This window comes from Chrysemys picta, unplaced genomic scaffold (assembly GCF_011386835.1).
Source record: "Chrysemys picta bellii isolate R12L10 unplaced genomic scaffold, ASM1138683v2 scaf2, whole genome shotgun sequence".
Lineage (NCBI taxonomy): Eukaryota > Metazoa > Chordata > Testudines > Emydidae > Chrysemys > Chrysemys picta.
The window spans coordinates 1,441,408-1,454,500 of NW_027052709.1; the positions used below are offsets into that span (position 1 = coordinate 1,441,408).

The following is a 13,093-nucleotide window of genomic DNA, read 5'->3' on the forward strand; positions in this document are numbered from 1 at the left end:
ACTTAAACACTTCATGGGAGACTTCTGTTAACCCAGAATAGAAGGCACCAGCAGCTGTGTTATAAAAGATGCTAGTATTTTGTAGTGCAGCAGTAAAATCCAATGCTGCCTGTAAGAGTTTTTTAAACAGTATCTGAATGGCTTGTTTAAGATATTTTGTTATGGCTTTGATTAGGGATTCCACAGGGAATCCACATTGACAGTTTTTTGTAGATGTTTGCATCCTTGTGTAATGCTGCTAAAATTAGTCTTTAAAGTTAGGTTTAAAAAGAAACTTTTAAAACATGATGCTTTTAACTCTGGGCTAAAATTGGAACATCTGAGAGTACAGTCCCCCATGCAGTGTGAGGTGCTGCAGCTCTACTGTGTGAAGAATCATATTACAAACCCCGGGCTCAGATTGTCCCCTCATCTAGAGAATTATCAAATGTGCTCTTCAGACACTAGACTTTCTTTAAATCCCCTCTGTGAAACGTTTGAAATTGTTTTTCTCCTAAACATGATTTTAATAGGCAAGCTTGATATATTTTCACCAGACATGTCAAGGAACAGTTGGAGTGAGATTTTCCTTTCTGACAATCTTGCATTTTTTTTTAGATGAGGTAGAGGGTGGGAGAAAAATCTTCTCTGACAGTTTCAAGGAACATCCAATTCTTATAGTACTCAATAGTTCAGGGGAATTGGGATCCTTTTTTGAACATTAGCGTCCCCTCCACCTCCCAAAAATCCTGCATCTTTCCAAGGAAAAGAGATGGCGTGAAATCAGAAGCTCCCGAAATCCCATTGGGAGGGGAATATCTTACACTTTTGAGAGTGATAGGGACAATACAGGAGAGCTGGGGTTCTCAGCTTATTGAGGAGGGAAGTTCCTGCAGTGGGGATGGCATTCAAAGATCTCATGGTTTTGGGGTGAGAGCCATAGTTCGTTGTTTTATATAGTAAAACCTGATTCTGAGACGTGCTGAGCAACTGGTAGCTGCCATACATAGTGAATGCGTAGAATCTCTTAGCATCAGGCCGATCTTATAGCTGTTCATAATGCAAACCATAGGGAAAATAAATAACTGGAGAAAGAAATACATTTTCATAAAGGCAAGGAACACTAGAGGGACTAATTTCCCAGCTTTCCCCTGATGCACAAATCATGAATAGCTGGTTAAATTATTCAGATGCCAACAAGATCACAGCTGTCAATATGAAAAGAGTTTGTAGCAATAATCACAACAAACCAATATTACTAAATTACTGCAACTAATTATTCATGTCACCATCCCACAATTCTTTGTTTGACCTTTTAAGCCTTGGCATGTCTCAATTTAGAATTCTGCCGTGGGAATGCAGTCTGCAATAATTGTGGAGAAGCATTGTCCCTGACTCGGGGCTGGGGGTAGCATTGCTAGCAGGAGATTTCACCAGAGTTTATGGTTTCCCATTAGTCGTATCAGACGGGGGAAAGTGCTTTTCTAATGTTTTCCTTCCACTAAAAATGTACGTTCTTGTTACAAAAGCATGAAATGACTTTGAGGGAGAGAGAATGACTAACAGCACTCTTCAAAATGTGGTGGGAAAACCACAGAGTGATAGAGAAGTGGTTAAAGGTTACACGATGGATTCTAATTTCAGCTGGGTGCGATAATGCCAGACTAACAGTGTCCCACTTACAGGTTGGGATTTCATACCATCTGAGGCCTGGTCTCTGGCCTTCCTGGGCAAATCCTGGAGAAGAGTCTTTGGGATCTGGAAAAAAAGATGCTGCTGAAACAGATTAGCCCTCTTTCTGAGCAGAATGGGGAGACCTTGCTGACTACAGCTGATTTCTTTCTACTAAGGGCATGTGTAGGGAGCCAGGGTGCCTGCCCTCCGAACCTGAGGGTAAAGGGCCGCTCTCTCAGCCTGAGTGGGCGGGGCTGGGCCAAGCTCGCTCCACCTCCCGGAAGGGGAGGGGTGGAACAGGAAGTATAAAGGGCAGGGGCCTTAGCTCAGTCAGGGCAGCACCAGGGAGGGAGGCAGATGCAGACCGAGGGCTGCTCCCTTCAGACCCTGCTGCCACGCCAGGGGAAGCCCTGGACCAGTGGAAACCTCACCTGAGGAAGGACTGGGGCTGCCAGGACTGCCCGCTGCCGAGTACCCAGAGGGACTGGAGGAGCCGGAGGGGGAGCTGGAGCTGGAGCTGCCAGCAGCCGAGGACCGGGAGGAGCTGGAGGAGCCTGAGCCCGAGGGGGAGCTGGAGCTGCCAACAGCGGACTACCCCGACGCACTGGCGGGACCAGGGGGCTTCGGACGAGCAATCGGGTAGGAAGTAGCCCAGGGACAGAGCTGCACAGTGGTGAGTCTATACAACGGAAGGACCCCGCTGATCCAGTGGCGAGACCCTCGTCCTGCCACAGTCAGGGCCCTGGGCTGGAACGCAGTGGTGTAGGGTGGGCCTGCGTTCCCCTACCCGGCCAACCCACGCCGCGACCTTTGCCGGCACACCCCTGCCTGAGGGGCACGCTACTGACCTTTGCCGGCGCTCCCCTGCCTGAGGGGCGCGCTACAGACACTGGCTGGCATCCTTCCCACCGCTAATTCCCCAGTGGCAGAGGCGTGACCCAGGCCGGCCAGTGACGTCGTAGCTCCCCACCGCCCCCTAGCGGGTAGGTGGACCCACACCGATAACAGCATGTTTACACATAAACTGCCACAGCGGCACCGCTGTAGCAGTGCCGCTGTAGCACTTCCTGTGATGACGCTACCTATGTGGATGGGAGGGGTTCTCCTGTCGGCGTAGGTAATCCATCTCCCCAAGAGACATTAGCTAGGTCACCTAATGCTCCGGTCGACCTAGTGCTGTCTACACTGGGGTTAGGTTGTTTTAACTGGGTTGATCGGGGGGGTGATATACTTAGTTATACTGACCTAACGTCCTAGTGGAGACCAGACCTGAGTCTTTCCATCAACATGTAGTTACTTTTTAGAAATGCAACACGCTTTTGGGTCTGAACACAATAGCTATTCTATCACCTTTTAAGTGCCACTATCCTACCAGGTGGCCATGCATCCCTGTTACTGGACTGCTGGATTCTTTTCTTAAGAGTCCTTATCTAGAAACTAGCATAAAATCCTTCCCTATTGTAATGCCAATGTCTTCAGTGGATTTGCTCCAAGAATGATTTTGGCCCACTTATGATTTTTGTACAGGAATGACTCCTGCCAAAGTTAAGAGTGTGAATATGACAAACTAAACGAATTGACTAAAAGAATCCCTAGAGAGAGAGTCAGATTCCTCAAAATAAGAGTGAGGTGAATTAAGAGTTTTGAAATTTAGTATAGTGTATAAATGGCATCTCTAGCAGTAAAAATTCAAAAGCTGATGTATAGATACGTCTGACATTTTCTGAATTTCCATATTAATAAGAAAGTGAAATGTCCATTTATGCTATTAGCTCCATATATGACTTCTTTCCATAAATATGGAAATTTGATAATTATTCCTAGGATTACTATGTTTTCAGATTGTAGAAAAAATCCCATTTATTAAGTTATATTGCAAATAATATCTCTTTAAGCAGCCCTCTGAATCTGGCTCATTGTATAGAAAGGCAAATATATACATTTAGCAGGGTGTGTGTGTATATATATCTATTCCAGGTTAGATAACAGCTGTCTAGCTAGATAGCCACTAACTAGTTTTTTCCTATGTAAATGTGGTACGGTTCCTGGCCTTCAGTATATCAGGTGCTATTGAGTTGTTCATCCTTGCGACTTCTGCTGTCACTTTCGCAGACACCTATTTAACATTGTCCTAGTTCTATGAACACAAGCGTGAGCAAACTATACTGGAACTAAATAATATTCCAGCCTCCTTTTCATGTCAGAACCTATAAATGATAAAATAAATACCAGTCCCTATTTCACTGTTAGTGGGACAAATCCTATCCTTATTAGTGAAGGTTTAAGAATGGGGTACTGCTGGCCATGCATAAGTGCCAAAGTCTGAAATTCAGAGAAAGATAGATCAGCACTATTTGTGGGGAGCACATTACAAATTTACAACGCATCCAGTGTCTGCCTCTAGCTAATGCAATGTGTAAACTGTAGCATATGCATTGTCGGGCTGGGGTTTGGTTATGTGCCCAGCCAATAAGACCACATTGCTTTGAGACTGATATGCTAGCAAGCATAGTAGCTTCGTCCTATTCCTAGAACTTTCTGGAGTATTAGCAAGGAATACTCAGCTGAACTCTTGCGCATGTGCAGTTAGGCTCCATTTGCTATTCCTTCAATCCCAGTACATCTGCGTAGCACAGGGTAGAATGGGGACTGGAGGAGTGAAGTATTTCTAATGAAGAAGCCCCGTGTTTCCAGTGCAAAAGGAATGTAGGACTGGATGACTCAGGGATCTAGTAAAGGAGCCTTTCACCTCTTGATCACATGGTGTCAGGGCCGGATCTGGCTTTTTTGCCGCCCCAGGCAAAAAAGCCTCCCACCGTGCCCCCCCCACCGCGTGGCAGGGGAGGGTGCCAAGCCTGGCCGCGGGCCACTCTCCCCGACCGTCCGGAGCGCCGGGAGTAGGGCGGAGAGCCCGGCTGGGGCTCCGCTCTCCCCGGCGTCCAGAGCGCCGGGAGGAGGGCGGCAAGCCCACTGCGGCTCCACTCTCCCTGGCGGCTGGAGCCAGAGCACCGCGCCGCCCCCCTCCAGGTGCCGCCCCAGACACAAGCTTGGTGGGCTGGTGCATGGAGCCGGCCCTGCATGGTGTGCATTCAGCCCCCCAGGTCAGCAGTGAGTGAAAGTTGTTTGGAACATGTGAAATGAATCATTCTTGTTTCAGTTCCCGCCAAATGGGTGTCAGTACCTTAAAGGCCCTCACCACAATGGGCACCCATGGGCTCTCCAAGGAAACTGGCAAAAAGGACTGAACAGAAAAAGAGGCTGAATTCCCCTCCCAGCCTTAGAGGTGATTCTTCCATGGTTGAGGCACTTTAGTGGAGCAGCGTGGGTGCAACTTGAGGTACAAGCTTCTCCTCTTGGTGACTTTCCTGTGAGCAAGTTGGGAACTGTGTTCTCCAGAAGTTTCACTCTGATATCTTCCAAGAGCACTATATACAGTCTAGCCAGGAAATACAACACACTACAGAAGGAAGCATGGTTTTCCAGAGGAAGACATTTTCAATTGGAGCTGAATGCCTTACAATGTAAATAAAACGTGGTTGATGTTTTCTGATGTCCTTCTTAGGCTACAGCCCTAATCAGAAGTCAAGCACCACTCTCCTGGCCTACATTATATCTAGCCCCAACTTCACAATTCAGTGTAGATTATAAAAAATCATTCAGTAAAGAATGGGCCAGGACTGGAAGTCTGTGGAGTTAATACATCTGCTTTCTCCACTAGCATACTCATATTGGGACTTCAGGGACTCAATTGTTATAAACATTAATTGCTGGTTACGAGTTGTGACACCTCCTGAGAACACCCAGGGTTGTGAGGCACCTCACCACCACTTGCCCTTAGCGTGAAGAAGCCTTGTCTGTGCCAACGGCAGCTCCTCAAGGCCACAGGCACCACGAGCACTCCCCGCTATTCTTGGCCCAGCCCTGCTGGGAGGCTGCAGGTTAGCGATAGGCCCCCTCCAACCTTCAAGCCCTCTGAGCATCTCCCTGGAGCATCCAATCCCTAGTCCACTGGACACTCACAATATTCACTGATGTGGCTGCTTCCAAAGAAACCACACAGCCCAGCTTACCAGTTCCACTTTGGCCCACCGCTCTGCTCAACTCACAGCACTTAGATGTGTTCATAGTGAAATCAAGAATAACTTTATTGAGCAAAGCAGAGAGATTTGAGTAATAATGAATAGAAGTTGGAAACAAATGGTTGTATACAAAACAAAATCATAACACATATTCTAGAGTCTAGACTTCATTAACTAGATACTCTCATGTCTTGTAGAGTGATGCTCACTCAACGTCCTTGCAGTGTTTTTACAGCCAGGCTGGCTGTGACCCTCCTTTTATGAGACAGACCCCCTGTCAGCTTGCACCCTAGGTGAAGGACCCTGTGTGTTCCTTTGCCTCCTGAGATATTCAAGTCCCATCCTTTATGACTGAAAACAAACAGAACACCACTGGTTGTGTTTCTTTTTCCTTGTAGATTTCACAACCTTTCAACTGGCACCTGGCTCAATATGCAAGTATGCTTCCATTGTGAGGCAGACAAGACGCAGTGCACATATGACTAGACAGGGAGAGGAGCATCTGTTACCTACTGCGTGAAAGGAATGTGTCTGAGATATGTCACCTCCTGGTGACCTGCCTTAACTGCAAGCCCTTCAGAACATAACTTGCAGCATAAATAAATAACTCCTTAAATATTATCCATACATACATTTCACCATGATTATGATGACCAGCAGGCTACTGGCTTTCTAAATAGAGACCTCACATGAACCCTTGGGTTAACTATTCTGCATATATCTAATCCAAGGGATGCCTGAAAAACACTATGCACCCCTTGTGCCCTCTGCCAGTTGGCACCAGAGGTCCCTGGGTCAAAAGGGGAAAGGGTTCCTTTCCTTTGGAAAGACAAAATGCTGTAGTCATTCAGAAGGGAAAGGAAAACAAGGGTTAATTCAGTGTTTTTTATGCACCATTCCTCTCATGCACAAATGATTTCCTGTGTAGGAAAGAAAGTGACGTTCAAAGAGGACCCTTCATGGTGTCTTGTCAGAAGGAATTGTGCTCCCAGCCTCCCTCTTCAGAAGCTCCACCTAACAAAGGACTTGATTGCTCAGCTAGTATAAACCTGTGAAGCTCCATTGGCTTCATGCTGACTTATGCCAGCTGAGAAGCTGACCCCAGAACACAAGGTGGGACAAAAAGAGTCCGTCTCTGCCATGCAGTTCTCTGAACACTTCTCCAAGTGACAAAAAATAGGAAGATAGTAGGTCATTAAGAAGGTCATTATCACAGTTCCATTGAATTCACAAATTGTATCTATTTACACCAGCTGAAGATCTGGCCCAGTATGTACAGTAGTAGTAGTTCCTTCTCCCCTCTATTTTATTTATCTTAAATTCTTCACAGAAACTAAAGAGCTCCCCTCTTCATTGTTAATGTTCAAGAGCAGGAGGAGATCCAATAGAATGTGTAACACTCAGTTGAACACATCATTTTCTTTCCTTCCCTTGTATTGGCCTCATTGGTTGTTAGATAGTTTGCCTCTTTCACCCCTCCCACCCTTTCCCCTTTATATATTAGCTCCAGCTAATGAGACCCTAAGAGAAATAAGAACCAATGACCTGAAATTAACCCTGGGATATCCCTGCAGTGCCATCCAAACCATTTATAATATTGATCAGCTAAGCCCCATGAATTCTTCAAGTCAGTCAGTGATGTGAACTGACAAGTTAAATTATTACACAGAAAGCCCTGCTGTGCTAACTTAATTTATGTTGCATGGATTCAGAAAGGGGTTTGTTCAGTTTTCTAAGACTGCAGTGAAAATAGCTGTTCTGGAGAACACAAATTCCTTTAAGAATGTATACAGCTACTGGACATCTGGCCTACTTCTGCAGATTAGAAATAATGATCCCATTTGCTCTAAAGTTGAGACAGTACAGATGTTGGAGCGGGGAGGGAGGAGGATTATGAAAGTTTGTACGTAGCATATGTAACCTGTGCTTTCTTGGATCTGTTATTGTGGTCATTTTTAAGACTTTAAACTTGAAGCAATGAAATGGAGCAGAAATCATTGTAGTATGTAATTTGGGCAAGATTACCCCTTCCTGTGGAAAAATAAATAGGAGGAAAGTTTTGTGGAAAAATACCCAAACTGAAACTTGTCAAGCTCCGGAGACTCATTGTCTTATGGAAGGAGCAGGAGCCCATCCCCCCAACAGCACAGATCACCCAAGATCCTCAGGGAAGTTCCAGGATCTTGTGGCACATAGCGCATACTATTTTGCACCTTCCTCCTGACAGCACATTGGAACTGGGTCAATGTGACAGGATGCTGGGTAAGGAATGCTTAACCAGCCCCCTGCCACACCAGCTCCAATTAAGGGGAGTAGATTGGAGCTGGCTGAATAGGCCTGTGCCTGCCTGGGAATTAGCAACAGCTGCCAGCCTAATTAGCCAGGGGCTAAAAAAGGGCTGGGAGGAAGGAAGCCAGGGGGTGGGCGGAAGAGAAAGGGAGAGGCCACACTCACACTTGGGTGGGTGGCAGGTGGCTTTGGTTTGCTGCTTTTAAAGCCTGGCTGTGAAACAAACCAGTATATAGATAGTAAGGTGCTGGTGGGAAATGGCTAAAAATAAAGTGCACCGGTGATTGCATCAACCTGAGGTGTCCCTGACTGGTTTGTGAGGGCAAGAGGGGCCCCGCTGTGCCTCACTACAGTCAGGCTTCCATTGCTTCTGATGGGCTGGAGCAGAAAGTTGCAGAACTTAAAGTAGATGGGACTTTCCGTGAGGTATCTAGAGATGATGCCAGAGTATGGGTATCCCCTGGTTACACTCCCCTTCTAAACCCACATTGCTGTTGCCATATTCACATGAAGGGGCTTCTCTGCCAACGGAGTGGGTGGTGTCATATTGGCTCCTTTCGCCCAAGAGTTTTGGGTCTTGTAGCTGATATTGGCTGTCTCCGTCCCCAGCTAATGAGTACATGTGGTGGTTGCTTGGCAGCTCAGTTGCATCACTAGAATCATCAGTTGTCAAGGTAGTTTCCATCCTTTTGATAATCCTGTCTCGTGGCTCGGGGGCATCATTTTTGGCAAGATTTTTGTAATTCTCATAATTGGGCTAAGTCAAACAGTATGACTAGATGGGGTCAGTACGGGCATTGCCAGCTCATGTCTAACATTCTGTCATGAGTGTTTTCCCTATGGGATTTTTGCCACAGACACACAAAGGGAGTAGGGGCCATAGAAATTAGCACAAAGAACGGAAGTCATTGGGACTATTTGTGTGAGTCAGGGGTCGGCAACGTTCGGCACGTGGCTCGCCAGGGTAAGCACCCTGGCAGGCCGGGCCAGTTTTATTTACCTGCTGACGCGGCAGGTTCGGCCGATCGCGGCCCCCACTGGCCGCGGTTCGCCGTCCCGGGCCAATGGGGGTGGCGAGAAGCCGCGGCCAGCACATCCCTCGGCCTGCGCCGCTTCTCGCCGCCCTCCATGCACTGCCACCACACCCAGCACCGTCCCTGCAACTCCCATTGGCTGGTGCTGTCCCCCTCCCCCCGGGGTCGCAGAGACATGCTAGCAGTCAGCCACTTCTGGGAGCAGCTTGGGGCTATGGCAGGCAGGCCGGCAGCCTGCCTGAGCCCTGCTGCGCTGCCAACCAGGAGCTGCCTGTGGTAAGTGCCTCCCAGCCAGAGCCTGCACCTCACACCCCCTCATCCACCCCAACCCACTGCCCCAGATCAGAATCCCCTCCTGCACCAAACTCCCTCCCAGACCCCACACTCCTCCTGCACCCCAATCCCCTTCTCCAGTCCCCTCCTGCACCAAACTCCCTCCCAGGAAAAAGACTCGTATACAGAAGCCCCACAAAATCTAATAGCCCCGGGTCCACAGGAGAGTTAGTCCAGCCCTGCCCACACTAGGGGCTTGTGCTGCTTTAACTATGTCTGTTCAGAAAAGGGAGACAAAAATGATTAGGTATATGGAACGGCTGCCATATGAGGAGAGATTAATAAGATAGGGACTTTTCAGTTTGGAAAAGAAATGACTAAGGGGGAGATATGATTGAGGTCTATAAAATCATGACTGGTGTGCAGAAAGTAAATAAGGAAATTTATTTACTCCTTCTCATAACACAAAAACTAGGGATCACCAAATGAAATCAATAGGCAGCAGGTTTAAAACAAACAAAAGGAAGTCTTTCTTCACACAATGCATAGTCAACCTGTGGAACTCTTTGCCAGAAGATGTTGCGAAGGCCAAGACTATAACAGGGTTCAAAAAAGAGCTAGATAAATTCATGGAGGATAGGTACATCAATGGCTATTAGCCAGGATGGGCAGGAATGGTGTCTCTAACCTCTGTTTGCCAGAAGCTGGGAGTGGGCGACAAGGGATGGATCACTTGATGATTACCTGTTCTGTTCATTCCCTGTGAAGCACCTGGAATTGGCCACTGTTGGAAGACAGGATACTGGGCTAGATGGACCTTTGGTCTGATCCAATATGGCCATTCTTATATTCTAAAATCAGCCATGTGAATTGGACTGCTGGAATGAGTGCAGGGTTGGAAATCCGGAAGTCCTGAGCTGTAATCCTGGCTGTGCCATTGACTTGCTGGGAGGTCTCATGCAAGTCACTTTTCATCTCTGGAACCATTTCCCTATCTGCAAAATGGGGATAATGCTTAGTCCCTGCCTCCTGGGTGTGTGAGGAATAATTTGCTTATATCTGTACAGTGTTTTGAATGTGCAAAGCGCCATATATATGCTATGTGTTCTCCCTTTTTGCAAGTTTTACCCAAATTGGCACACATCTTGAACACTATTTCCATATATGTCATGCAGTTCCTAGTAAGGTCTGATGGAAAGCATCACTGTATTCACACCCTACACACTATTGTCATTATCTCTGTACAAAATATGATTTGTGAGGTATCATTTGAAAACTAATAACTTGCTGGTCAGTAGTATCATGGTGAAGTGTAGCAACAGTATATGTAAAGTTATGAAATCCCTCTGTATAATGTTCTTAGCACGTGTTCAAAACCACACGGCCCTGCCTAGGCAGAAGGGTCCTGAACGAAAAAATGTGTGTTTACCTCAATTTACATATAAGTAATAAACAGGGTCCTCGAGACCGAAGGGGGTGAGATAGTAGGAGACAAAGCACATTTGCATTTCAGCAAAAATGAGTGAGAAGAAAGAACATGGAGACTCCTTTGTCACCGAATTCCCTGTCACTTCTTTACGGTTTGAATAAACTTTGCTTTGAGGGGTAACCCTCAGAAGAATCCACTTCAAAGTTTCACTGGACTATAAAAGAGAGGGACAGAAAACCCCAAGGGATCCCTCTCTCTCTTTCACCTCAGAAGACAAAAGAATCAGCCCTTTGACTTTGGGAGAACATCCTGACCTGAGAATTTGGTCAGCGATGCTGCTGGGAACCACCTTGAACCAAGTGTAGCTTGTTAAGTTTTAGCTACTTTGGAAGTATTTTATCTTTATTTTTCTTGTAAACATTTCTACTTTAATACCTCATACTTGTATTCATTTAAAACCTCTCTCTTTGTAATGAAATAATCTAAACCAATCCAGTATTGTATTTAAGCTGAACTGTTTGGGTAACTCCCGTTAAAGTAGCAAACTGTTGAATATTGACCCTTTACAGGGGCAGTGGGCCTTTAATATGTGAACTGTCCAGAAGAGGACTGGACAATGCAGAACACACATTTTGGGAAAATTCAGGACTGGGAGTGTATTGGGGTCACCCTGCAAGTGGTAACCAAGGCTGTGACTAGAGTATTGCTGACAGGTTGCTGGGGTCAGCGTTGCTGGACCAGGGCTGCAGCTATACACCGATGTTCAAGGTGTGACCTTCATACTGTTTGTGATCATCCCTGGTTGGGAGCTGCAACAGCAAAGCATTGTAAGACACCCAGGGTTGTGGGGCAGGTGGTGACACAACCCCTCTCACTTGCCTGGTTTTAGCCCTGGAATGTGACACACAGTCTGCATACATTACATGAAGAAGTCTGGCTGAAAGCCACCCTGACCTTTGTGAGGTCAGTCTGGATCCCCAAGCTCCTGGTGGCAGAAGAAACGCGTAGCTCCATGAAGAGAGGTCAAAATAGTTGTGGACGTGGTACTATGTTAATTTGTGTTACTTAGCCAAAAGCCTTGATTCTCTCAGCCAAGGCCTTTATTGGCTCTAATAAGGAAGACAGGGGTTTTTAAATTAACAGACAGATTTTGTAAAACTTTAGAATGATATGTGACTGATGCCAAAAATGGACGTAGCTCAAACCCTGGTCAGAGAAGGAGAAGGAGTCTGCAAAACCATTTCTGTCTCCTGCTGACAGGGCCCATCTGGAGTCCCATTATTGTGTGTGGGTGTGGGTGAGTATTTTGGGGCTCCTGGATGTCATTGCTTTAAAAAAAAACAACGTTCAAGGAGTCCAGGGACTAATTAGACCCCTGTTAAAACTTGGATTTTAAGAGTTTAAAAAAAAAAATTTGGCTACTGTTGTCAGTATTTACTGTGATTTATAATTTATATAAAGGATGAAGCTGCTGCTGTTTTAAGCATAATTTCCCCAAATTTGGGGAAAAAATTCAAAATGAAAATAGAATTCAATGAAATATTGACAATGTTGCAACACTGCTTTCTATTGTATCTATCACTGCCTTCCCACACCTCTCACCCCCAACCAGCCCGACTCTCCTGGAATCCCTGCTTACTCCCCCTACTGGTGAGCCCAAAGCTCTTAGTTGATGGGTCCATCCTGTTTCCTGGACCTGGCTGGTCCCAGTGCCAGAAGGACCCACTAAACAAGGAGCTCATTAGTTGCTCTTGTTTCATATAATGGTGCTTACTCCAGCAACCAGACATAACTAACCCCACCTTAGCAGAAATATCTCTTGACAGTCTGCTTAAGTTCACCCCACTACCTACCCTACTTGCATTCCATGTACCAATACTGTAACCAAGCCTCCTAACTCCCCAGGGTTATAGTCTCTCACCAATTATCCCATAGTTATCACAGTCCCCTTAGCTGTCTTTGCTGGTTTCATATGGAGCACTCCAAACTGTGCTAAGTCCTCCTACACACCTCTGGATACTAGTCTAGTAGAGGGGGGTTCTATCGCAAATGTCTGATGTCATAATGAACTCCTAAACATGTCCTCAGATATATTTCAGCTATTGACCAACTGGATGAGTCTCTCTGAGCTCATATTCAAGTAAACTACGTGTTTCTTCCATTATTTGGAATTCTACTGTTTTTTCTCTGGTTTCTTAAAAATGAGTTATTTCTTGTTTCTATCTCCAGGTTGGTAAAACTGAGGAATTTAGAAATATCTACTCTTGTGTAGTTGAAATATATAATTAAAGCTTAGGGTAGGGTAATCCTTCATATATGTTTGTAGACCCTGTGTG

At 46.1% G+C, this 13,093-nt stretch overlaps 1 protein-coding gene across 2 annotated transcripts in view; it reads left to right on the forward strand.

Moving 5' to 3' along the window:
- LOC135977523 (uncharacterized) overlaps positions 1–13,093 on the forward strand; it is a 122,614-nt gene that overhangs the window by 17,946 nt on the left and 91,575 nt on the right. Inside the window, exon 1 of one of the 2 annotated variants that reach the window (XM_065578793.1) lies at positions 1,514–2,326. The exons of the other annotated variant lie outside the window; for it this stretch is intronic. The gene's annotated coding sequence lies outside the window, so the exon portion shown is untranslated. Of the gene's footprint in view, positions 1–1,513; positions 2,327–13,093 lie in introns of those variants that run through there. 2 annotated transcript variants of the gene reach the window in all.